The 27,600-nt window shown below is 37.5% G+C and overlaps 1 pseudogene; it reads right to left on the bottom strand.

The window, feature by feature from the left end:
• Positions 1 to 27,129, bottom strand: LOC133073858 (arylacetamide deacetylase-like 2; annotated as a pseudogene).
• Between the last annotated feature and the right edge of the window lie 471 nt (positions 27,130 to 27,600).

Below are 27,600 nucleotides of genomic sequence, written 5' to 3'. Positions count from 1 at the left end.
TTATAGATTTTCCTCTAGCCAATTAATATACTTATCTTTTATTCTAATGCCTAACTGTAAGTAAATTGGTGAAGCCATGAATGATAAAGTTCCACGGATTCCATCCTCCATATGATCATGAGAAACTTTACCTTCAACATTTTGAAGTTGTGAGACATATATAAATCCATCATCTCTTAGAACATCATGTTGACAGTTGAGGAAGTAGTTAAGGGCAAATTTTGCAGCTGGGAATCATTGACTGCCAACGGTGATAACCTACTATCCAAAAGTGTTGAATATGGAGAATTATGTCTTCCAAGACGTGATTCAGTATATACATAGTTCTTCTTGTATTCCTCAGGAAGGAAGGTGCTCCAGTTAACCAGCTTGAACAGATGCCTTGACCCATGAGGCATGTGTTGATTTTTTATTATTGCCTGGGGGAGTGCTTTATCCTGGGTCAAATATAGGCATGCAAGTTTGATTACCAGTTTCTTTGACAGAAATAGACCATGTTCACTTCCTTAGTAAGATGGCATAGAGGTATCAATAACCTGTAAGCTAGGGTAAATTACAGCTTGTGTTTTCAGTTTATTTTTGAATTCTGGATCATTCTGTATCTGAAAAAAACATATAATAAAATGTGAATCTGTTAAAGGCTTCAAAACTATAGGAGTGGCAGCTTTTATTCCAATCAAATCAGCTGTTATGATGTAAATAATTATGAAAATGGTATAATTTCTAATAATTATTTTCATTATATTTGAATTTTAAGGGCATCAAAATGGTCATCCCAGTTTCATCAGTAATGATTCACACATACATACATACATTTATTCACATATAACCACCAAATTAAAAAAATTACATGATTCCTAGAAAAGATGAAATACTATCCTCATTGAAAAATCATTTTTGACCTACCATGACCTAAGTGAGAAGAAAGAATGAATAGAGTAATAGGATGTCAATCTCCAAACTCACATATTATCTAAATTGAAAAGGAATTTGACCAAATTAAAGGAAATATTTCTAATGTACATCTCGTTTTCATGGAGCACGTATTTAGAGCTTCCCTTTCTTATAGAGATAAGCGGTGTCCTAAGATCTCAGCTGTGGCGTGAGAAGGGCCAGAGTACATTTCCCTTTCCCTTTGTTTTACTCGTACACTCTACAGGAGAAAACCTACAACTAACCTCCGAGGAACAATTACCTAGCCACAGACTGACGTCCTCAACAATGACAGCTGTAGAAATGAATATACCAGCTGCCACTGCACATGAAAATCTCAGTCCCTAAAGGATATTTCTTAACGTTAACCCCTCAGTGAAGTAGCTGACAGGCTAAGAGAAGTTGAAAGTGTTAGTCAGCCAGTCGTGTCTGACTCTTTGAGACCCCATGGACGGTAGCCCTCCAGGCTCCTCTATCCATGGAATCCTAAAGAGAGAATTAACTGAAGCCCCAGTGGAACCTCACAAGAGACACGTTAGCCAACCAACTGCAAACTGCACAATCAATGTGTAGTGGGTGCCTCAATTCCACAAAGAATATGAGGAAAGACAGATTTCTCTAATATAATCTCTCTAATGCCCATGATCCCACCAAGTGCCTTCAGACAGGTACTTATAAACCAGTGGATCATCTCAAAAAGAGTGTAAGAAACAACACCACACACATAAATAAAAGTGAGACAGAGACTCAGCTAATACCTTCTCAGGCTAGTAGCAAAAGCGGTCCTACAAAAGGAGTTAGCAAATCCTGCTGGCTTTAAATTCCTCTGCTTATTGTTTTGTTCCCAAAAAAGTTGGTTTTGGGGGTAAGAATTATGTATTGTACTAAATTTGTTTTTCAAGTTTATTAGTTATTGTGGACAGCTATTATTAAGGGCACACAGCTAGTGTTTTAACAATGGCCATTGTCCTTTTTTTTTTTAAACAGCAACAATTCTTCCATGCAAGCATGCTATATGGCTCAAATGTTATCTGCTAACATTCCATTGAAATACATGAACTACAGTAATCCCAAGTGCTTGGTAGACCTTACAATTTACCTAATGAGAACACTAAATCTCTTGTCATATTAAATAGTGGTTCCTAGACATTGTTCTATTTCCCTCAAAATGGGTGACTAATCAAGAGCCTTCTTTACAATTATATTTCAATTCTCTCAATGCTCTAAAGCCACCTTGTCTTAAGGAAAAATTATGTAAAAGGACAGTAAGGTTTTTTGTTTTTTTTTTTTTTCCATTTAACAGCTTAAATATAAGACCAATAAAAATATCCTAACAAAGAAAATGATACTTTTGTGTTAGAGTTACAGTATGTGTGCATGTGTTATAAATATGTATACTATACAACACATAAAACATACCATTTGAGTCATTCTTGCTGCAATTAAACCCCCAGAACCATCACCTGAAATACAGACTCTAGTGGGATCAAATCCATATTTTGCAAGAATTTAATCTTGTAGAAAGAATTTGACCACATAAATGACATCTTCATGGGCAACAGGAAATGGATATTGAGGAGCTAATCTATAGCTTCAGACAGAAAAAAAAAGAGAGAGAGAGAGAGAAAGAAACAAAAGCATATATGATTAAACTTCAATTGTATATATCCAGGTATCTCTCAATTTAACCAGGAGGTCCAAAGAACAAAATAAGTCATACTTTGAATCTTTAGTTTCACCAATCATACTTTCACTTACTACTAACATTTTTTTTTTTAGTAGATTCTGGTATAACATTTTTAAAATGTTGGGTCCCGTGAGATGAGAGAGTTAAAGTTTATATGTTTATGCTCATAAAATTGTGTGTAAACTTTTTGGCAAAAGTGCGATCAAGGGGAGATGCTCTACAGCATTTATCAGATTCTCTATGGAGTTGGTGACACATATTTTCACAATCATTGTTAGGAGTGCACACTAGATTTTAAAAGCAGCAAATCTGAGACCAATTGATTTGTAGGTGTCTTATATTAGAAATTTATGTAGGTAAAAATTCTACAAAATAGACTTAATTGATAGAAAATATAAGGGAAAAATTCATTGGAAAAGACATACAGAGAAGCTTTGAGTAGAACATAAAGTACTGGATATTTCCAAGTCTTTTCAGTATATCATTGGGAATTTGGGCAAAAGTCATTAGTGCTTCAGTTCTCTTATGTTGAGAATGACTTAAAATTCTCAGATGGTCACAACATTTGCAACTGATATTCCAACAATTAAGAATATCTATATAGTCGATATCTTCTAATAACCTATAATGGAAAATAAACTGAAAATATATGTACATATACATGTACATGTGTAACTGAGTCACTCTGCTCGAAAATAACACAACTAAACTATACTTGAAACTAACACAATACTGTAAATCAATAGTTCAATTTAAAGAAAGAATATCTATAAAATTGATCTTTTATCACCAGTTCAAGCAAATACAGCATCCCAATTGTATAATGCATAATTAAGGTCCTACATGTACATTAAGGTACATTTCTAGAAGTACCACAGCCAATGTTGTCAGAGATGTTCAGCCTGTGTTGTCTCTCAAAGATCTCTCCAATGACAGAGGTTAAAGAGAAACTAGGCCTCTTTGAGGAAGAGTGGATAACGTAATGATAATGAAATAACATAAATCAAAACTTCCTAGGATCTCGGTCCTTTTGAAGTCATAGATGTCTTCTTTGGAAATCAAAATTGTTTATCACAAGGGCAAGAATCAATATTTTTAAAAAAACTCCACAAATATAATGCTCTTACTCCACTCCCACAACCACAGCAACAAGTTTGTGTGCCATCCATCCATTCAGAAGATCCACCGATGTATACTCTGTATACACAAAAAAATTTATGTGGAAGTCTATTCTGTAAAGAGGAGCAGTGGAAGACTACCTACATGGGTGAAATGTGATAGAAATATGATTAATTGGTGAATCCCTACATTCTCACTTTTCCTGTTTCCATATGGAGTGATTCAAAGACTTCAGGTTTGACAGCTGCCAATAAATGGGGAAGGTCATCGCAGCAAAAAAAATATATGTTAAGAAAAAAGAGCCATGACAATACATAAAAGGCTCAGGGAATTAACTGTTAAGCACAACTGAAAAAAAAGTGTTGAAAGAGAAGTAGGGGTATAAAGTGAAACCACGCAGGAAAAGAGGGATACAGGTGTCAGTACTTGGATCCTACACTAAAGATTTCTTTGTCCGTAGGCGGTAGATATCACCAAGGAATTTAGTTATAAATCATATGACCAGAAAAAGGTATTTAGGAAGAAAGGCGGACAGAATTGGTTATTAAATGTAGATGCTAAGAAACAATAAGTAATTGGCTGTAATTTGCCCCTTATTAATAGAATGCAGCTGAGAGCATGTCTATGTTCTCTCCTTGCTGAAGTTGAAGTTTTCTCTCAACTTATTGAAGTTAATGTCACTGTCTCTGAACTTGTTGAAGTTGCTGTTTACTTGGGTTTCTTTCTTTCTGAGAATATTGGGAGATACACAGGATATGTTCTATTTGGTAATCTTCAGTTTGGATTACTGTGATTCTTCCAGATATACTGGCAAGCTCTGCAGTTGTATATATTGATCTTTAGGACTATGGTTATAGCTCGAAATAGAGTTTTGGAAATCAGCAGCGTGGGTGTGGGAGATAGAGCTGAAAGTGTAAAGAATGTGAAGAGTCCAAAACTAAACAAAGGAATACTGAGGAACACAAACACTTATCAAACATAAAGAGAGGCCTATATTTGTTTATATTTGTTTTATTTTAAAGAAGGAGAAGCACCTGAAGATTAAACCGGAGAGGCAAAAGGAAGTTAAAAGAAACATGTGTCATAGAAATCAAGGGAACAGTAGTTTCCGTGAAGGGGGAGTGGTCACTGTCAGTTTACACAGCTTAGATTATTCTTCAAAGGGGGAAAATGGATTCCACAGTGTATAAAAATGAGCCTGAGAAGAGTGACAGGTGACTACCTAGACAGAGATATTCAGAAACAAGGAAGATCAAGATAGAAGAGGCTGTAACATTTAGGAGTCAATAAAATGGACCCATTTATACACAGAAGAGGAATACTAATTAAAATCCAAATAATATGAGGGAATACGACCCCAGGCAAAGAAGAGATTATACTTTGCCAAAAGATAAAAAAGCACACTTCTAGGATATAAGTTGAAAGAAATAAAATTAATATAGTGCTAATAATTTTTAAAGACATATGACATACTCAAGGGGTGGGGGTGCTGAATTTGCACAGACATCCCTGATAGATGACGGAGGATGAACTGAGAGACTTGAAAGAGCACTGAGGGTTTGGAAGTGACGTTGACAAGAAGGATAGGAATTAAATACACACAAGAGACATCTTTGAGACAACCTTGAGGGTTGGTAGGATGAGGCTGCTCCCTAGTGGTGAGAGGCTTAAGCCTGTGAATCCTAATGTGAGGCCTAGATTTGGCTACTGGTTCCACCACTTGCTAATAGTAGGGGAGCCGTTCTGTAGCTATTATCTGTAAATTTTGACAGAGATACCCATCCTAAGATGTGATTGCCAATCAATTAAAAATGGACCATGCACCCAACTAATGTAGCATTTGTGGTTGTTTTGAAATGTTCAGTTCAGTTCAGTCACTCAGTTGTGTTCGATCTTTATGACCCCAGAGACTGCAGCACGCCAGGCCTCTCTGTTTATCACCAACTCCCAGAGTATACTCAAACTCATGTCCATTGAGACAGTGATGCCATCCAACCATCTCAGCCCCTGTCATCCCCTTCTCCGACTTTCAATCTTTCCCAACATCAGGGTCTTCTCAAATGAGTCACTTCTTCTAATGAGGTAGACAAAGTATTGGAGTTTCAGCTTTAGCATCAGTCCTTCCAATGAATATTCAGGACTGATTTCCTTTATGATGGACTGGTTGGATATCCTTGCAGTCCAAGGGACTCTCAAGAGTCTTCTCCAACACCACAGTTGAAAAGCATCAATTCTTCTGAGCTTAGCTTTCTTTATAGTCCAACTCTCATATCCATACAAGACCACTGGAAAAAATATAGCTTTGACTAGAAGGACATTTGTTGGCAAAGCAATGTCTCTGCTTTTCAGTATGCTGTCTAGGTTGGTCATCACTTTTCTTCCAAGGAGCAGGCATATTTTAATTTGATGGCTGCAGTCAATATCTGCAGTGATTTTGGACCCCCCCCCCCCCCCCCGCCGCCGCCCCCCAAATAAAATCTGTCACTGTTTCCACTGTTTCCCCATCTATTTGCCATGAAGTGATGGGACCGGATGCCATGATCTTAGTTTTCTGAATGTTGAGCTTTAACCAACTGTTTCACTTTCCTCTTTCACTTTCATCAAGAGGCTCTTTAGGTCTTCACTTTCTGCCATAAGTGTGGTGTCACCTGCATATCAGAGGTCATTGATATTTCTCCCAGCAATCTTGATTCCAGCTTGTGCTTCATCTAGCCCAGAATTTCTCATGATGTACTCTGCATAGAAGTTAAATAACCAGGGTGACAATATACAGCCTTGACGTACTCCTTTCCCTATTTGGAACCAGTCTGTTTTCCATGTCCAGTTCTAACTGTTGCTTCTTGGCCTGCATACAGATTTCATAAGAGGCAGGGCAGGTGGTCTGGTATTCCCATCTCTTAGAATTTTTCAGTTTGTTGTGATCCACACAGTCAAAGGCTTTGGCATAGTCAATAAAGCAGAAATAGATGTTTTTCTGGAACTATCTTGGTTTTCCAATTATCCAATGGATGTTGGCAGTTTGATCTCTGTTTCCTCTGCCTTTTCTAAAACCAGCTTGGACATCTGGAAGTTCACAGTCCACGTATCGTTGAAGCCTGGCTTGGAGAATTTTGAGCATTACTTTGCTAGTGTGTGAGTGCAATTGTGTGAAAGTTTGAGCGTTTTTTGGCATTTCCTTTCTTAGGGATTGGAATGAAAACTAACCTTTTCTTGTGGCCACTGCGGAGTTTGCCAAATTTGCTGGCATATTGGATGCAACACTTTCATAGCATTATCTTTTAAGATTTGAAATAGCGCAACTGGAATGCCATCACCTCCACTAGCTTTGTTTGTAGTGAGGCCTACTGAGGCCCACTTGACTTCCATTCCAGGTTGTCTGGCTCTAGGTGAGTGATCATACCATTGTGGTTATCTGGGTCATGAAGATCTTTTTTGTACAGTTCTGTCTATTCTTGTCACCTCTTCCTAATATCTTCTGCTTCTGTTAGGTCCCTACCATTTCTGTCCTTTATTGAGCCCATCTTTGCATGAAATATTCTATTGGTATCTCTAATTTTCTTGAAGAGATCTCTAGTCTTTCCATTCTATTGTTTTCCTCTATTTCTTTGCACTGATCACTGAGGAAGGCTTTCTTATCTTTCCTTGCTATTCATTGGAACTCTGCATTCAAATGGGTATGTCTTTCCTTTTCTCCTTTCCCTTTCACTTTTCTTTTGATAGCTGTTTGTAAGGCATTCTTAGACAACCATTTTGCCTTTTTGCATTTCTTTTTCTTGGGGATGGTCTTGATCCCTGCCTTCTGTACAATGTCATGAACCTTCATCCATAGATCTTGAGGCACTCTTATCAGATCTAATCCCTTGAATCTGTTTGTCACTTCTACTGTATAGTTGTAAGGAATTTACAACTATGATTTAGGTCATACCTGAATGGTCTAGTGGTTTTCCCTACTTTCTTCAATTTAAGTCTGAATTTGGCAATAAGGAATTCGTGGTCTGAGCCACAGTCTGCTCCTGGTCTTCTTTTTGCTGACTGTATAGAGCTTCTCCATCTTTGGCTGCAAAGAATATAATCAATCTGATTTAGGTATTGACCGTCTGGTGATGCCCATGTGTAGAGTCTTCTCTTGTGTTATTGAAAGAGGGTGTTTGCTGTGACCAGTGTGTTCTCTTGGCAAAACTCTATTAGCCTTTGCCCTGCTTCATTCTGTACTCCAAGACCAAATTTTCCTGTTACTCCAGGTGTTTCTTAACCTCCTACTTTTGCATTCCAGTCACCAATAATGAAAGGACATCTTTTTGGGGGGTGTTAGTTCTAGAAGGCCTTGTAGAACTTCATAGAACCCCTTCGACTTCAGCTTCTTCAGCATTACTGGTCAGGGCATCACCTTGGATTACAGTGGTGTTGAATGGTTTGCCTTGGAAAGAACAGAGATCACTCTGTCGTTTTTGAGATTGCATCCAAGTACTGCATTTCAGACTCTTTTGTTGACTATGATGGCTACTCCATATCTTCTAAGGGATTCTGGCACACAGTATTAGATATAATGGTCATCTGAGTTAAATTCACCCATTCTGGTCCATTTTAGTTCACTGATTACTAAAATGTCGATGTTCAGTCTTGCTATCTCTGTTTGACCACTTCCAATTTGCCATGATTCATGCACATAACATTCCAGGTTCCTATGCAATATTGCTCTTTACAGCATCGGACTTTACTTCCATCACCAGTCACATCCACAACTGGGTGTTGTTTTTGCTTTGGCTCCGTCTCTTCACTCTTTCTGTAGTTATTTCTCCACTGATCTCCAGTAGCATATTGGGTACCTAGTAACCTGGGAAGTTCATCCTTCAATGTCCTATCTTTTTGCCTTTTCATATTGTTCATGGGGCTCTCAAAGCAAGAATACTGAAATAGTTTGCCATTCCTTCCTCCAGTGGACCATATTTTGTGAGTACTCTCCATCATGACCGGTCCATCTTGGGTGGCCCTACACAGCATGGCTCATAGTTTCATTGAGTTAGACAAGGCTGTAGTCAATGTAATCAGATTGGTTAGTTTTCTGTGATTGTGGTTTTCAGTCTGTCTGCCCTCTGATGGAGAAAGATAAGAGGCTTATGGAAGCTTCCTGATGGGAGAGACTGACTAAGGGGAAAACTGGGTCTTGTCCTGATGGGTAGGGCCATTCTCTGTAAATCTTTAATCCAATTTTATGTTGATGAATGGGGCTGTGTTCACTCGCTGTTATTTACCTGGGGCCAAACAATGGTGGAGGTGATGAAGATAATGGTGATGTGCTTCAGAAGGTCCCATGCATGCACTGCTGCACTCAGAGTCCCCAACCCTGCAGCAGACCACCACCGACCCACGCCTCCCATGGAGACTCCCGGACACGCACAGGCAAGTCTGGGTCATCTCTTGTGGGCTCACTGCCCCTTTCTCCTGGGTCCTGGTGCACAGGGTTCTGTTTGTGCCGCCAAGAGTGTTTCCCAGTCCTGTGTAAGTTCTGGCAGCTCTATGGTGGGTTAATGGTGACCTTCTCCAAGAGGGCTTATGCCAAACCCAAGTCTGCATCCAGAGCCCCTGCCCCTGCGGCAGTCCACTGCTGAACTGGGCCTCCACAGGAGACGCTCAAACACAGTTCTGTCTCAGTCTCTGTGGGGTTTCTGGGTCCTGGTACACACAAGTTTTGTTTGAGCCCTCTGAGCATTTCTAAACACAGCTTTCACTTTCAATTTTTGGGGCTTCCTTTGTGGCTCAGCTGGTAAAGAATCTGCCTGCAATATGGGAGATCTGGGTTCAATCGCTGGGTTGGGAAGATCCCCTGGAGAAGGGAAACGCTACCCACTCCAGTATTTTGACCTGGAGAATTCCATGGGCTGTATAGTCCATGGGGTTGCAAAGACTCAGAAAGGACTGAGTGACTTTCACTTTGAAACATTAACAGATCACAGAGTCAAAATTCTGGATATAATGACTCAGGCTGTAGGCTCTTTGAGAAAAAGAGTCTTCTCATTTGCTTTTTACATTTTGGAGTGCCTTTAAAACAATATCCTTTGTGTTCTGTGCTGTATGGTAAGTCAATAATATCAACAGTCTAAAAGCAACTGTGTGTGTATCTCTGTGTGTGAGTTTGAACATATTTAAGCATGTTTGAGTTTGTATCTATGGGAATGTGTTCGAGTGTGTGTCTTAGCTATTCCATTTCACCTCTTGGAATCATCTCCAAACAAATGGAATAGACTTTAAGGAGAAGCTGATTACTCAGTTCTATTTTATTTTTTCTATTGAAGTTCAAAATTATGCCTTAGATGCCTAACCTCAACATGAAAAGTATTGATGCATCACTGCCTATGATAAGAACATGTATCTGCTACCTGGAAGCTGCAAATAATATCAATTGTGATCCAACATTTAAAACATCTTATTCACTTCTATTTTTCTGAATCTAACATCAGGTCCCATGGTAATTTCAAACTTAAGTTTAAATACTTGAATTATCAATTTTTCATTCTCAGTGTAACTTCATTTGCTAGTAACTTTTTTGAAAGCCAACATCTCACTTGATAATTTTATGATTTATTTGCCAAGAAGTATATGAAGACATATATATGAATGAGAGTCTATCTCTCTGCCAAGATATATATACATGTTTATAAACATAAACATTATACCAACAAAAGTTCTTCCAATTATGTATATACAGCACTGTATTTTAATATAAATACATATAATGTGTAACACACATACTTATACATATTTACTTATATAAAAAGCAGTTACAGTAACTTCCCAAAAGAAAGGCACCACCAGGAAAAAAAATTACAGTTGGTCTCTGGCTTTCTGACTTCCTCTTTGGCAAGTACAAACAGACTGGAATATCACTAAAGGTTGTATCCATCACCACAACATTTTCATCTGAAATTGGTTGCATGTAGTCCAATTTCAGTATTATGGGAAACAACTCATCAAATCTTTTAAGACCTAATTTTTCCAATAAAGTAGCCTGTCAAAACAAAACAAATACATTAAAACATGAAACATTTTGATTTTTAATATCATCAAGTGCTTATAAGTATGCAATCAAAGATGAAGAATTAAAATGTAATAATATTTTAGAGGTTTTATTGTACATACTAACACATATAAGATAGTGCTTCTAAATAAATATCAAATATGCAGTGTTTTTACTATAAGAGTATTTTCACTTAACTGTCACCAGTTTACTTGCAGCTTATTTTATATTGGTCTAGTTATTTATCAAATGTAAGTTATAAACTTTTATTTGAGAAAGAAGATTTTATAGTTTCTTGTATGCATATTTTAAATATTTTTATTTTATTTCTTTGGTCATTCAGTTTGTTTAAAATTTCAGAAAGTATGTAATTGTAAGTTTACTTATAAAACTATTCCCATTTTTTTAACTACAACTACATTCCTTCTTTAAGAGAAGACTTGGAGGAAAATAAGCTCTACTTTTAAATTGTGTGCCATTGGAGTAATGCTCTCTTTACCATTTTTGGTAAGATTTATAATACTTTTGTAATATCTTCCAATGAATAGTTCACAAAAAAAGGAATTCTGAAATACTGTCGGGGAACAGAACATTGATGGTGTTTTCTGTCTGTCGCTAAGTCATGTCTGACTATGCAGCCCTATGGATTGCAGCACACAAAACTCCACTGTCTCCGGAGTTTGCTCAGGTTCATATTTATTAATGGATTTGGTGATGCTACTTAATCATCTCATCCTGTGCAAACAATACATTTTACCCTCTCCTTTTGCCTTCAATCTTTCCCAATATCAGGATCTTTTCCAATGATGTGACTCTTCCACAACAGGTGGCCAAAGTATTGGCCCTTCAGCATCAGTCCTTCTAATAAATATTCAGGGTTGATTTCCTTTAGGGTTGACTGGTTTGATCTCCTTGCAGTCCAAAGGACTCTTAAGTCTTCTGCAGCACCACAATTCGAAAGCATCAATTCTTCAATGCTCAGCTTTCTTTATGGTCAAACTCTCACATCCATACATGACTACTAGAGAAACCATAGCTTTGACTACATGAACCATTGTCCTCAAAGTAATGTCTCTGCTTTTTAATACACTGTCTAGGTTTGCCATAGCTTTCCTTCCAAGGAGCAAGTGTCTTTTAATTTTATGGCTGCAGTCATCATTCACAGTGATTTTGGAGTCTAAGAAAAGAAAATCTGTCAGTCCTTCTACTTTTTCCCCTTCAATTTGCCACGAAGTGATGGGACCGGACGCTGTGATCTTAGTTTTTTGAATGTTGAGTTTCAAGCCAACTTTTTCACTCTCCTTTTTTCACCCTCATCAAGAGTCTCTTAGCTCCTCTTCACTTTCTGCCATTAGAATGGTATTATCTGCATATCTGAGGTTTTGATATTTCTCTTGGCAATCTTGATTACAGTTTGCAATTCATCCAGCCCTGCATCTCACATGATGTACTCTGCATAGAAGTTAGATAAGCAGGGCGATAACATACTGCCTTGTCACACTCCTTTCCCAATTTTGACTCAGTCCATTGTTCCTTGTCTGGTTCTAACTGTTGCTTCTTGACCCACATACAGGTTTCTCAGGAGATAGGTAAGGAGGTCTGATATTCCCATCTCTTTAAGAATTTTCCACAGTTTGTTGTGGTGAACATAGCCAAAGGCTTTCGTGTAATCAATGAAGTAGAAATAGATGTTTTCCTGGAATTCCTGCCTTCTCCATGACCCAACAAATGTTGGCAATTTGATCTCTGGTTCCTCTGCCTCTTTAAAACCCATCTTGCACACCTGGAAGTTCCTTATTCATATACTGTGAGGCCTATATAGAAGGATTTTGAGCATAACCTTGCTAGCATGTGAAATGAGCACAGTTGTATGGTAACTTGAACGTTATAAATAGAGCATTACATAGCATTTATTATTATAGCTATATGAGGTGACTAAAATTTTACAAGGACTTTAAAAATCATATAACCCATCTGCTTTAACAATGAGAATACTGAGAACAAGAAAGTTCCTGTTTTTGACACAAGTTAATTGGCTAGTAATTGACAAGATGTAAACCCAGTTTTCTAAGCCAGTATTTACAGAAACTATTTGTACTCCTGTACATATTACTAATTGCTAAGTTATGTTTTTTAAAAGAGCCTATAAAAATGGAAGCAAAGTAAGTGTATTAAATGCTAGGACAATTAAAAATGATGCTGTGATAGAAATAATGTAAATTTGAACTTAAAAAAGATCATTACATAAGGAATAATGAATGAGAAGTGGCATGCTGGTCAACAGGGTACAGTCTTGAAGCAGTCGTTTTGACCATTAACACTTTTAAGTAACTCTAAAGTATGATTAAGATTTCAACTAAAAACACATGTACACACATATATTGGAATGATATAGAAATATAAACTTAAAACACATACACCCATATATACATTGCATTTGTACACAGCATTTGTAAAACAACCACACCCAGTCTGTAAAATATACTTACCTTTTGGCCTTAGAAAGAAGCTAGATCAGAGAAAGGATATAATTTTTTTGTTGTGGATAGCTCCTGCATTTAAAAGCTAAGCAGACCTAAATATTCCTTCTTTTGGTAACAATGTCCTGGTTCACTTTAGGGAACTACCATATCCTGTTAGCTGAAATCTTTGATGAGGAAGTTGATCAAGGGAACAATCACTCACCAGTTAAGAGGTAAGAAAATAAATTTAAGGTAGATTTAGTGCACTATCCTTGGATATTGATACTTAAACAGAGACCCTAAGAATGAGAACACTCAGTGATAACTTATCACCACAATGGAATCCTGAAGAGGTTTGTTCCTGGATACTGACATCTCTGGTGCTGCCAACTTTTCTGAAGACTAGAATTTCAACTTCAAATTCTGTGAGCTTCCAAAATCTTATAAAACTTTCTCACTTGGTTATTGGTTGTTTTTATTATTACTATAGTCATTGTTAGTATTTTCTAGAATTAGCCATGGACACATCACTTTCTTTTGCTCACTTACTAGCAAAACAAAACACATGAAGAAACAAATGAAAAAACAACTCCATGTTTCTCGCTCAGGTCTGGGGGAAGGCTGAGACTCAGAGAAGGGCTCAGTGGTAAACAGAGGTCCTCTGTTCGTGTTACTGAGTAATGAAAGATTCTCATTTCAACACAAAAGTGATGCTGTGTTTTATCTGGGATATTAGTGTCAAAAGGGAGAAGCAAGTGGCAAACCACTCCAGTACTCTTGCCTGGACAATCCCATGGACAGATGAGCCTGGTAGGCTACAGTCCACGGGGTCGCGCAGAGTCGGACACGACTGATCGACTTAGCAGCAGCGGCAGCAATGCCAAAAGAGGTTAAGTATTATCAAAGTGAACTGTCATTCAAAATGCCTTACTTTATAAATAACGTAGCACCTCTTCATATTCTTGTTAACCCTATATAGATCTTTGGAGAGACATCTGTTTAGGTACCTTGCACATTAAAAAAAAAAACAAACAAAAAAAACCTGTTTGTTTTTTTTTTAACTATAGGCTTGTATGAGTTTCTTATGTTTATTGGATATTAACCCCTTATCAAACAGATAGTTTGCAAATATTGTTTTCTGTACTGTAGGTTGCCTTTTCATTTTCATTTTGGTGATGATTTGATTTGTTGTGCAGAAGTTTGTTTTTTTTTTTTCATTAGATATAGCCTCATTCCTCTCTTTTTACTTTTGTTACTTGTGCTATTGGTGTCATAGCCACAAAAAAAAAAAAAAAAAAAAAAATCATTGCCAAGGGCAACGCAAAGGAACGCTTCCATCATGCTTTTTAATAGGAGTTTTTAGGGTTTCAGGGCCTACCTTAAAACCTTTAATCTACCCTGAGTTGACTTTTGCGTATGGTGCAAGATAGGGGTATAATTTATTTCATTTGTATATGCATTTCCAGGTTCTCCAATACCATTTATTGAAAACCATCCTTTTCCCATTGTGTATTTTTGATACCTTGTAAAATTAGTATACTGTATATACTTGAGATTATTTTGGGGCTCTCTAATCTGTTCCATTTCCATATACGTCTGTTTTTATGCCAATACTGCACTGCTTTGCTTATTATAACTAAAAAATATTCACCAAATATAAACCTAAAAAATATTCACAACCTAGTAGAGAGTTATGTCTTATTCAGTGGAAATTTTTAGGACTTTAGCCCAGGAGGCAGCATCTCAAATAACCTAAAAGAACCACTCTGAAGAGGTGGGGGAGGAGTCAGGTTATATAGAAATTTTGCAACAAAGGACAGGTAGTCTGAACACCAAATGATTTTTGTTAATTCAAGAAAACCAGATATAACAGTCAGAGAATTTAGTGCTTTTCTTTGTATGGAAAGATGCATGAGTCTGGACTCATTGAAATCATTCCTTTCATATGCATCTCATCTATCTGGGGCCAGTATTCTCTTTTCATGGAGACAGGGAGCAAGACCATTCCCAAAAAAAGAAATGCAAAAAAGCAAAATGGCTGTCTGAGGAGTTCTTACAAATAGCTGTGAAAAGAAGGGAAGTGAAAAGCAAAGGAGAAAAGGAAAGATATACCCACTTAAATGCAGAGTTCCAAAGAATAGCAAGGAGAGATAAGAAAGCCTTCCTCAGTGACCAGTACAAAGACATAGAGGAAAACAACAGAATGGGAAAGACTACAGATCTTTTCAAGAAAATTAGAGATACCAATGGAATATTTCATGCAAAGACAGGCTCTATAAAGGACCGAAATGGTATGGACCTAACAGAAGCAGAAGATATTAAGAAGAGGTGGCAGGAAAACACAGAAGAATTGTACAAAAAATATCTTCACGAGCCAGATGATCACAATGGTGTGATCACTCACCTAGAGCCAGACATCCTGGAATGTGAAGTCAAGTGGGCCTTAGGAAGCATCACTACAAAGCTAGTGAAGGTGACAGAATTCCAGTTGAGCTATTTCAAATCCTAAAAGATGATGCTGTGATAGTGTTGTACTCAATAAGCCAGCAAATTTGGAAAACTCAGCAGTGGCCACAGGACTGGAAAAGGTCAGTTTTCATTCCAATCCCTAAGAAAGGCGATCCCAAAGAATACTCAAACTACCATACAATTGTACTCATCTCACACACTAACAAAGTAATGCTCAAAATTCTCCAAGACAGGCTTCAACGATACATGAACTGTGAACTTCCAGATGTTCAAGCTGGTTTTAGAAAAGGCAGAGAAACCAGAGACCAAATTGCTAACATCCACTGGATAATTGAAAAAGCAATAACATTCAATAAAATCATCTATTTCTGCTTTATTTACTATGCCAAAACCTTTGACTGTGTGGATCACAATAAACTGTGGAAAATTCTGAAAGAGATGGGAATACCAGATCACCTGACCTGCCTCTTGAGAAATCTGTATGCAGGCCAGGAAGCAACAGTTAGAACTGGACAGGTAACAACAGACTGGTTCCAAACAGAAAAAGGAGTACGTCAAGGCTGTATATTGCCACCCTGCTTATTTAACTTACATGCAGAGTACATCAAGCAGAATGCTGGGCTGGATGAAGCACAAACTGGAATCAAGATTGCTGGGAGAAATATCAATAACCTCAGATATGCAGATGACACCACACTTATGGCAGAAAGCGAAGAAGACCTAAAGAGTCTCTTGATGAAAGTGAAAGAGGAGAGTGAAAAAGTTGGCTTAAAGCTCAACATTAAGAAAGCAAAGATCATGGCATCCAGTCCCATCACTTCATGGCAGATAGATGGGGAGACAGTTGAAACAGTGACTGACTTTATTTTGGGGAGCTCCAAAATCACTGTAGATGGTGACTGCAGCCATGAAATTAAAAGACACTTACTCCTTGGAAGGAAAGTTATGACCAACCTAGACAGCATATTATAAAGCAGACACATTACCAACAAAGGTCTGTCTAGTCAAGGCTATGATTTTTCCAGTGGTCAAGTATGGATGTGAGAGTTGGACTATAAAAAAACTCAGCGCAGAAGAATTGATGCTTTTGAACTGTGGTGTTGGAGAAGACTCTTGAGAGTCCCTTGGACTGCAAGGAGATCCAACCAGTCCATCCTGAAGGAGATCAGTCCTGGGTGTTCATTGGAAGGACTGATGCTGAAGCTGAAACCCCAATACTTTGGCCACCTGATGCAAAGAGCTGACTCATTTGAAAAGACCCTGATGCTGGGAAAGATTGAGGGCAGGAGGAGAAGGGAAGGACAGAGGATGAGATGGTTGGATGGCGTTACTGACCCAATGGACATGAGTTTGGGTAAACCTCGGGAGTTGGTGGTGGGCAGGGAGGCCTGGCGTGCCCCAGTCCATGGGGTTGCAAAGAGCCGGACACGACTGAGCGACTGAACTGAACTGAACTGACCCGTTTTCATGCCCTGAGCTTCCTTTTCCCGGAGCTCACTGCAGGAAGTGAGTGCAGTCTGATGGCTGGTAGATGGTAGATATTCTTCTCGTGCTCCCTTAGGGCTCAGCAACTGATGTTGGAGGGCTGCAATCACTCATAATCTGTGACATCTTTGTTTACTGATATGGCAGGAAATATTCCATTTCTCATAACTTTTAAGATAATTTCAAATCAGGACGTGTAATTTCTTCAGGTTTGGTTTTCTTTTTCAAGATTGCCTTGGCTATCTAGGATCTATTGTTTCCTTTGAATTTCAGAATTATTTGTTCTCTTTCTGAGAAAAATTTCATTGGAATTTTGATAGGGACTGCCTTGAATCTGTATATTGCTTTGTGTAGTTTGGACTTTTTCACATTATTGATTTTTCCAATCCATAACACAGGATATCTTTCCATTTATTGTGCTCCATTTCTTTCATAAGTATTTTATGAATTTCAGTATAAATATTGCTAGCTTATGTGTCACAGGGATTCCCTGATAGCTCAATTGGTAAAGAATCCACCTGCAATGCAGGAGACCCCAGTTTGATCCCTGCGTTGGGAAGATCCACTGGAGAAGGGAAAGGCTACCCACTCCAGTATTCTGGCCTGGAGAATTCCATGGACTGTATAGTCCATGGGGTCACAAAGAGTCAGACACAACTGAGTGACTTTCACTTTATGTGTCACAGACAAGTCCTCTGGGGAAATTAGAGTATGAAAATACAAACACAAATATCCAAATTTGTGGTATGTAGCTAAAGAGCTGTTACAGGTAAATTTATAAAATTAAATTATCATATTAGAAATTAAGAAAGGTCTCAAAATGATATTCAAAGCTTTCATATTAAAAAACTAGAAAGAAGAGCAAAGAAAATTCAAAGAATGCAAAGCAGTAGAAATAATAAAGATAGGATCATAATTCAATAAAATTGAAAGAAAACAAAAATAAAGAAAAATGACACAAAATCAGTTCTTTTCAAATAATAAAACTGACAAATCTGTACAAAGAGTAACCAAGAAGAAGACCAAAAATACCAATACAAAGGATGAAAGAAAGGATATCAGTACTGATTTCATAAAGATTAAGATAACAAAAAAGGAATACAAAAAAAAGTCTATAATCTGCAATTTAGTTTAAATATACAAAGTAAATTAAATCACAATTTACTTAAAAAGAAATAGATAATATGAATTGTCTATATATCCTTTACAGATTGAATCTGCAATTTGAAAACTTCAGAAAACTTGATGCTCTGTTTGTTTTACTAGCAAATTCTTCTAAACATCAAGGAAAAAACTATGATAATTTTACAAAAGTGAAAACAAAGCACAAGAGAATACTTCTTGATTCACTTTGCAAGGCTGGCATTATCCTGTTAGGAAAATGAAAAAGACATTAGAAGGAAAGAAAATCATAAGTCAATATTGAAGCAAAAACCCTTCATGAAGTATTAAATCACATTCACTGATATTTAAAAAATGATAATTCATTCTCATCAATTGATTTTTATCCCAGAAATGTAAGATCAATACTGTCGACTTAAAAAAAGAACAGAACATGAGAGCTTGAGTTAAGTTTTATTTGGGGCAAATATGAAGACTGCAGCCAGAGAGACAGCATCTCACATAGCTCTGAGAGGCTGCTCCGAAGAGGAAGAAGGGAAAGGAGAGTATATATGTGATTATATTTATAAAGGGGAGTTCATGCAAGTAAGCACGTATTTTTTTGTAGAAAGATTCAGCTGGTTTCCTGAAGCTTCTGCTGGTCACAAGAAACAATTGTCACCATGAAAGATTTTAGTGCTTCTCTAGATGTGAGGAGACATAAGATGTGGGCTCATACAATCAGCTGCTGTATATATCTATCTAAAGACCTGTCCTGCCAGTTTCCTGGAGCACAGAGTGCCTTGTTTCTGCTTCCCATCATGAACTCCTCCATGGGGTGTTGGAAGTCAGCAGCTGCACATGATTTAATCCTTGTAGGGGTAGATGGCAAGAACCCACAGCAAGTGCCAGTTTGTGGCTGACACTACACTATTTGAATATCAGTATAATTCAGGATACTAACAGAGATGGGAAATTATATGTTCATCCTAACAGATGCAGAAAAACAGTTAGACTTAACTCATCACCTTTTCATGATAAAAATTCTCCACAAACTTAGGATAGAAACTTCCTTAATCTGATAAAGGGCATGTACCAAAAAAAAAAAAAAAATCATTCAATGGTGAAAGACTGAATGCTTTCTCCTAAGAGCAAGAAATGGCAAGAATGTCTGCCCTCTATTCAACATAATTCTGGAAGTCCCAGTCAGGGCATTCAGGCATGGGAAGAAAAAGCAACACAGACTGAAAAGAAAGGAGTACCAGTCTATTTCTCTGTTTCTAGCCACAATGTCATCTAAGAAGCAAATATTATGAGATCTAAAAAAATTTCCATAAAACGAATAAGCATATTTGGTCAGATCAAAGTATACAAAGTCAATTATTTAAAAAAAAAATTATTTCAAAAAAAATTATTTCAAATTTAGCCATGAATAAATGGAAATCAAAATTTTAAGAGTATCAATTACAACACACCAAAATTGAAGTTCTTAGTCATAAATATAAGAAAATATATTCAGTATTCATCTGCTGAATACTATAAAACATTGAAGGAAGAATTCAAAGACCTAATTAAACTGAGAAATATATATAAACAGGTGAGAAGACAATATTGTTAAAATGTCAGTTCTTTCTAAATTGGTTCACAGAATTAACCTAATCTCAGGCAAAATCTCATTAGAATATTTAGTCATCCATAAGCTAAACTTAAACTTGTACATGGAAAAAATGATTAATTATAATAGTCAAAGCAAACCTGATAAAGAAGAACAAGGTTGATAGATTCATAAAACCTTGTTCCAAGACTACTGAGAAGCTAGAGTAATAAATAGAGGGTAGTATTGGTGAAAGGCTGGACTCACAGATCAAGGGAAGAGAAAGGAGTCAGTTCAGAAATAAACCAATACAAATATGTCCAATTTACTTTTGACACAGATACAAGGCAATGCAATGGAGAAAGGTAAGTGTTTCAACAATAGTGTTGAAGCAATTGGACATGAAAATGCAAAAAACATGTCCCTGGACTCATTCCTCACAACTTTTATAAAAATTGGGCTTCCCTGGTTCAGTGCAGTTCAGTCGCTCAGTCGTGTCCAACTCTTTGCGACCCTATGAATCGCAGCACGCCAGGCCTCCCTGTCCATCACCAACTCCCAGAGTTTACACAAACCCATGTCCATTGAGTCGGTGATGCCATCCAGCCATCTCATCCTCTGTCTGCCCTTCTTCTCCTGCCCCCAATCCCTCCCAGCATCAGGGTCTTTTCCAATGAGTCAACTCTTCGCATCAGGTGGCCAAAGTATTGGAGTTTCAGCTTCAGCATCAGTCCTTCCAATGAACACCCAGGACTGATCTCCTTCAGGATGGACTGGTTGGATCTCCTTGCAGTCCAAGGGACTCTCAAGAGTCTTCTCCAACACCACAGTTCAGAAGCATCATTTCTTCGGCACTCAGCTTTCTTCACAGTCCAACTCTCACATCCATACATGACCACTGGAAAAACCATAGCCTTGACCAGACAGACCTTTGTTGGTAATGTGTCTGCTTTATAATATGCTGTCTAGGTTGCTCATAACTTTCCTTCCAAGGAGTAAGCATCTTTTAATTTCATGGCTGCAGTCACCATCAGCAGTGATTTTGGAGCCCCCCAAAATAAAATCTGACACTGTTTCCACTGTCTCCCCATCTATTTCCCATGAAGTGATGGGACCAGATGCCATGATCTTAGTTTTCTGAATGTTAAGCTTTAAGCCTAGCTCAGCTGGTAAAGAATATGCCTGCAATGCAGGACACCTCAGTTTAGTTCCAGGGTTGGGAAGATCCCCTGGAGAAGAGATAGGCTACCCATTCCCATAGGCTTCCCTGGTGACTCAGCTGGTAAAGAATCCACCTGCAATATGGGAAACCTAGGTTCAATCCCTGGGTTGGGAAGATTCCCTGGAGAAGGGTACAGCTACCTACTCCAGTACTCTGGCATGGAGAATTCTATGGACTGTATAGTCAATGGGTTTGCAAGGAGTCAGACACCTTATATAGAAATTAACTCAATAATGGATCCAATACCTAAATGGAAAATGTAAAACTACAAACCCCTTAGATTAGAAGACATCATAGGAAAAAATCTTGTGTTAGATTAAAAGTTCCTAGATATTATATCAAAAAAGAAAAACTTTTATTTTTTAAAAGATAAACTGGACTTCAACAAAATATAAATGTTTTTGCTCTGTAACTTAAGACAACAAAAAGAGAAGCCCAGACTGGGAGAAAATATTTTCAAATTAAGTATCTGCTAAATGATTGGCATCTCAGGTAGGAAGAACTTAGAATAATCAACAAGCAAAACAAACAAACAAACAAAAATAATATTTTCAAGTTGTTGCAGTGAAAAGGAAAAAAAGAAAAAGAAATGAGTTTTTCTTTGTTTTTCAGAGAACAAAGAAGATGGAAAGAACAGTGAGCAGAACTGATCACTCCTGGTTTTTACTTTAACTGTTCCTAATCTGCAGTCTGTGACTAAGTTTGCTTTTCTGCCCCCAACTCTGCATGCTTTTTCAGGGGTTAACAGACTGGTTCCAAATCGCAAAAGGAGTATGTCATGGCTGTATATTATCACCCTGCTTATTTAACTTATATGCAGAGTACATCATGAGAAATGCCAGGCTGGATGAAGAATAAGCTGGAATCAAGATTGCTGGGAGAAATATCAAAAACCTCAGATATGAAGATGACACCACACTTATGGCAGAAAGTGAAGAGCTAAAGAGCCTCTTGATGAAAGTGAAAGAGGAGAGTGAAAAAGTTGGTTTAAAACTCAACATTCAGAAAACTAAGATTATGGCATCCGGCCCCATCACTTCATGCAAATAGATGGGGAAACAGTGGAAACAGTGACAGACTTTACTGTTTTGGGCTCCAAAATCACTGCAGATGGTGACTTCAGCCATAAAATTTAAAGATGCTTGCTGAGTTTATCAGTAGAAAACCTGAAAGAATTTGACCATTTCTTTTTCAAACTGAAAAGAAAGACTCAACATTCAAAAAATGAAGATCATGGCATCTGGTCCCATCAGTCCAGTTCAGGTCAGTCGCTCAGTCATGCCTGACTCTTTGTGACCCATCACTTCATGGCAAGGTGGGGGGGGGGGGGGGGGAGTAGAAGCAGTGACAGATTTTTTTTTTTCCTTTGGCTCTTAAATCACTGTGGATGGTGACTGCAGCTTTGCCAACAAAGGTTTGTACAGTCAAAACTATGGTTTTTCCAGTAGCCCTGTGTGGATGTGAGAGTTAGACCATAAAAAAGTCTGAGCACCGAAGAACTGATGCTTTCAAATTGTGGTGCTGGAGAAGACTCTTGAGCCTCCCTTGGACAGCAAGGAGATCACACTTATCTATCCTAAAGGAACTCAACCTTGAATGTTCACTGGGAGGACTGATGCTGAAGCTGAAACTCCAATACTTTGCGGCCACCTGATGCAAAGAGCTGATTCATTGGTAAAGACCTTCATGCTGGGAAAGATTGAGGGCAGGAGGAAAAGGGGACAACAGAGGATGAGATGGTTGGATGGTATCACTGACTCAATGGGACATGAGTTTGAGCAAGCTCCAGGAGATAGTGAAAGACAGGGAAGCCTGGCGTGCTGCAATCCATGGGGTCACAAAGAGTTGGACATGGCCTAGTGACTGAAGGACAGCAACAGGGGTACAGGACTGCTAGACCCAATTACCTGACTACCTGACATCAGCCTATGACTGTTTTTGAAAGGATGCAAGAGGAAGAATATAAGATTCTTATAACCTTTGTTCCTCGTCGCCTACCCCAGACTGTAAGCCTTCATCTTATATAGGCCCCTAGGACTTCCCTGGTAGCTGAGCTAGTAAAGAATTTGCCTGCAAAGCAAGAGACCCTGGTTCGATTCCTGAGTTGAGACGATCCCCTGGAAAGGGGATAGACTACCCACTCCAGTATTCATGGGCTTCCCTGGTGGCTCAGATGGTAAAGAATCTGGCTGCAATGGAGGAGACCTGTGTTCGATTCCTAGGTTGTGAAGATCCCCAGGAGAAGGGCATGGCCACCCACTACAGTCTTCTTGCCTGGAGAATCCCGTGGACAGAGGAGCCAGGCGGGCTACCGTCCATGGGCTCGCAAGAGTTGGACATGACTGAGCGACTAAGCGCAGCACAGCACAGACTTTTTATTCACGGAAGAGGGGGCACAGTTCTTGAGGCATGGGCCTACAGTGCTCTCCCCTCATCCCGTTGAAGATTCAAGCCAACTTTCAATTTCCTCCAAACTCTGTCTCCGTACTCTTCATTCAGCTTCAGTGAGCAGAGACGGACAAGATTTTGGCTGCAACAAAATAGAGAAAAGATTAAACATACCTTTCACCTCACCTCACACACACAAAAACATGTAATAGCAAATAAATACATGCAAAGATAACACAATACCCGTAATCATTAAGGAAATTCAAGTGAATACCTCAATCAGATGTTTCTACAAATTTATTAGAATGTTTTTAAAGAAAAACTGAAAATATTAAATGTTAGTAAGGGCACAGTACAGTTAAAACTTTCCTGTACTTCTGGACTGAATGCAAAATGGTACAGCCTATTTGGAAAACAATTTGACAGTTTCCTATACATTTAAAGTATATAAAGTATACATTTATAATAACCCCGTGTATCTAGTTTTATGTACTCAACAGAAATTAAAATTTTGTCTATAAAAAAGCCTCTATATGAGTGCTTTAGCAGCTTTATCCATATTCACGCTAAAGTGGGAAGAATCCAAATATTTTTCAACTGTTTATTGTGGGCAAACTGTAACACATACATGTAACTGAATACTACACAGCTTTGGAAGGGATTTAACTTGAGATTCAGCATGGTTTATTCTCAAATGCTTAGTGAAATGCATTAAGCTGGACTCAAAATCCAAATGCAGTATGAACCATTCATACGATATTATGAAAAGGGAAAACTATGCAGACATTACAGTGATCCGTTATTACCAGGAATTTAGGGTGGGGAAGTGTTTACCATAACAAACAGGGCAGCAAAAGTGAGTTTGAGGGGTAATATTTTCAGATCTTGATTATGGTGGTAGTTTCATGAACCTCTACCCATATTAAACTACATAGGACTATATAACCAAAAGAATGAATTTTAACTGTATGCAAAGTTAAATATAAAATTTGGCAAAATGATAAAAAAAAAATTAAAGTCTGAACATAGGCTGGGTTTGACTCCCATTTCTAAAATTTATTAACTGTCTGCCTTTGGTTAGCTTATCCCTTGTGCCTTATTTTCCTCATGTATAAAATAAGGGTAACAAAAGTGACTTTTTCAAAGCACAGTTGTTAAGTATTAAGTGATACATTTAAGGAAATTAAAGTAGGGAGAGCACATCATAAGAACTCAATAAATTTTAGCTTTTCTCATCAAAAATATATACAGAAAATATTCTTAAATATTTTCTTAGCTGAGTGAAAAAAAATCATATTGTAAGTAATTTCAATTCAGCAGCTATATCACTTTAAAAATCAATGTTTTTTAGACTTTTGGCCATGCATCTCTCATAACTTCTATCATGGAGTGGACACTGATTAGTGATCTAATCACTATTAGATTAGATCACTATTGAACAAACACCAGCTACCATTCCAGACATCACGACATCCTTTCTACTATCCTCAGAGTAATGCTGAGATGTGCTTTAGACTTCTCATTTTGCAGTTTAAGAAACTGAGCCAGAAAAGGATGAAGTAGACTCCTTTAAGATCTAATTGGACTTTAAGTTCATGCTCTTTCTTCAACCTTATGCTGCCAATAATTTGAATGTGTAACTCTATAGTCTTAAATTTTTCCACATGATTTCATGAAAACCTGTGATGTTTGCTTTCTTGGCATATGTTTTAAAATTCACTGATAACAGTAACAAAATGATGTGCACAATTATGTCTGACTCTTTGCAACCCCATGGACTGTAGCCCACCAGGCTCCCCTGTCCATGGACTTTTCCAGGTGAGAATACTGGAGCAGGTTGCCATTTCCTACTCCAGGGAATTTTCCCAACCCAGGGATTGAACCCATGTTTCTTGAGTCTCCTGCATTGGTAGGGAGATGCTCTACCAGTGTGCCACCTGGGAAGCCCATAATAAAGTGATTTTCACCCAAATAAGCAGAAACTGATCAATTACTAGTGCAATTCACACACAAATATACAATGCATATATAAGCAAATGTGTAAAGTCAGTTTTATTTTACATGTGCAAAACCTTAATTACGTTTTGCATTTGACAAACTAAAAGTTGAATTCTACAGTTGCATGTTTTAAGAATGTGTTAATTTTGATGAGGCACATTAGTAAATATGCATAAGTGAGAGGATATATGAGCTGTTGATAAGATAACATGGCAGTTTCTCTGTAGGGCTTGCACTTGCTCATTTTTCTCTAAAATCCACTGAATGAAAAGAAGAAGAATTCACCATAAAAGGGGACACTGAGGGCAACAGGTGATTCAGCCTACTTTGGACTTTGGGAAGGGGGTATTATATACCTTAGGTATATAGATATATTAGATACCTTGGGTATCTAGTTTGACAGAGTTGTCATGTCTTCTGTCATCTCAACTGTCTAGCATACTAGACAGCTGCTTCCCAGATACTGTGCACTGCTCTCTGTTCTTTGATCACTTATTGTCCGTTGATGCATTCTCCCTCAAACTTTCTATGACCTATGTCATCCAGAAGGCCTCCAGGTAGCAGCATGTTTTGACAGGAGAGCATGATATTTTCAGTGAGGTAGATCTTTGTGCAAATTCTGGCATTGTCACAAAAAATCTAAAATCCAATAATTTAGGATTGAAGGTAGACAAAAGCAGTGGTTTTCAAAGTACAGTCCTGGAATTCTTGTGGGTCTCAGAGGTATTCAGGGAATGTGCATAATACTGTGACAATTCCTATGTTTTTTTAAAGTTGAATTTCCTTGTGAGTATTCAGTGGAGTTTTCTAGAAGCTACGTGACACCTGATATTGCAATAGATTAAATGCAAAAGCAGATAAAGAATCAGTATCTTCCATAGTCTAAGACATTAACAAGATTTACAAAAATAGAAAATAAATCACTTATTTATTTTAATTTCTAATAGATTTATTATTATCATCATCAATATCAAGTACATTGGTTTCTAATGAAGTCAGTTCTTAATGCAGAAAATATTAATAAACATAACCCTTATGGAAAAACTCTTTGAGTCTCAATAACTTAAGTTCAAAAACAATAACTTATAGAGTTCCTAAGACCAAAAACTTTGAAAACCACTAAGAAAGAGACAGACAGTAAAACAGCACAAGTACTAAATATACATCAAAATATAAAAACATAATCAATGTACATGTGTAAGTTTTAAGAAATTGTGTAAGACTAGGTTTTCAGAGATTCATATATAAGTAGCTTTAAAATCCCCCCAATTTCCACTTAAACAATAACATTTCTTTTTGTCCCCATATATTTGGTATCTATCTTATCAACAGAATTTTATGTCCCCATGTTTTATACAGATTCAAATAGGTTTGATACTGATTTATTAAAGTAAACAGATTAATGATATTTGGCTGATTTATCCTAAAAGAAAACTGAAGTCTATTTCTAAATGCTAACTGAAAGAAAGTTTACATGTTCTTGTAACAGGCATTCCAATTTCCTGGAAAAAGACTTACCATTAGTGAAGTCATTTTTATAGCAGTATCCACTGTCCTTACCTTCCATGGTTCTTCAATGTTTTCCTGTATTAGTGTATAAATATAATAAATAAAGAGGATACAAGTCAGTCCAAAGCACAGAGTTTTGTAACCCATGATATTCTTTTCACAACCTCTGTGTAGTGATGATATAATGTCACCCTACATATACTAAAATCCTCAGAAGTGGGACAAAGGTAGATAACAGAATCCTTCAAGTATTATGACCATGTTAGCATTATTGATCTAATATTCAGTTTTAAAATTAATAGTTCCTGTTGTAACTCATTCAAGAGTTAAACATTCTATTTGAAAGACATATCACAATATCTCATCAAATATGCAGACAGAATAGAAAATAATTTTAAATGGTGACAAAAACTCTTTTACCTAGTGACACCATCACCGACTCAGCACAGATGTGATTATGCGTCTAAGCAGAGCACAAGATAAATCATGACGTCTGTTTCTCCTACCAATATTTTGCAAAGAGTACTGTAAAGAGCTGTTACAAAAGCCTGTCAAGTATTATTAAGTCACCCTCAAGGCTAAGGGTGAATCTTTTATCAGAGGCTTTCATCATAGGCT

Source organism: Dama dama, chromosome 19, assembly GCF_033118175.1.
Source record: "Dama dama isolate Ldn47 chromosome 19, ASM3311817v1, whole genome shotgun sequence".
Classification (NCBI taxonomy): Eukaryota; Metazoa; Chordata; class Mammalia; order Artiodactyla; family Cervidae; genus Dama; species Dama dama.
This window is presented reverse-complemented; position numbering and strand designations above follow the sequence as displayed.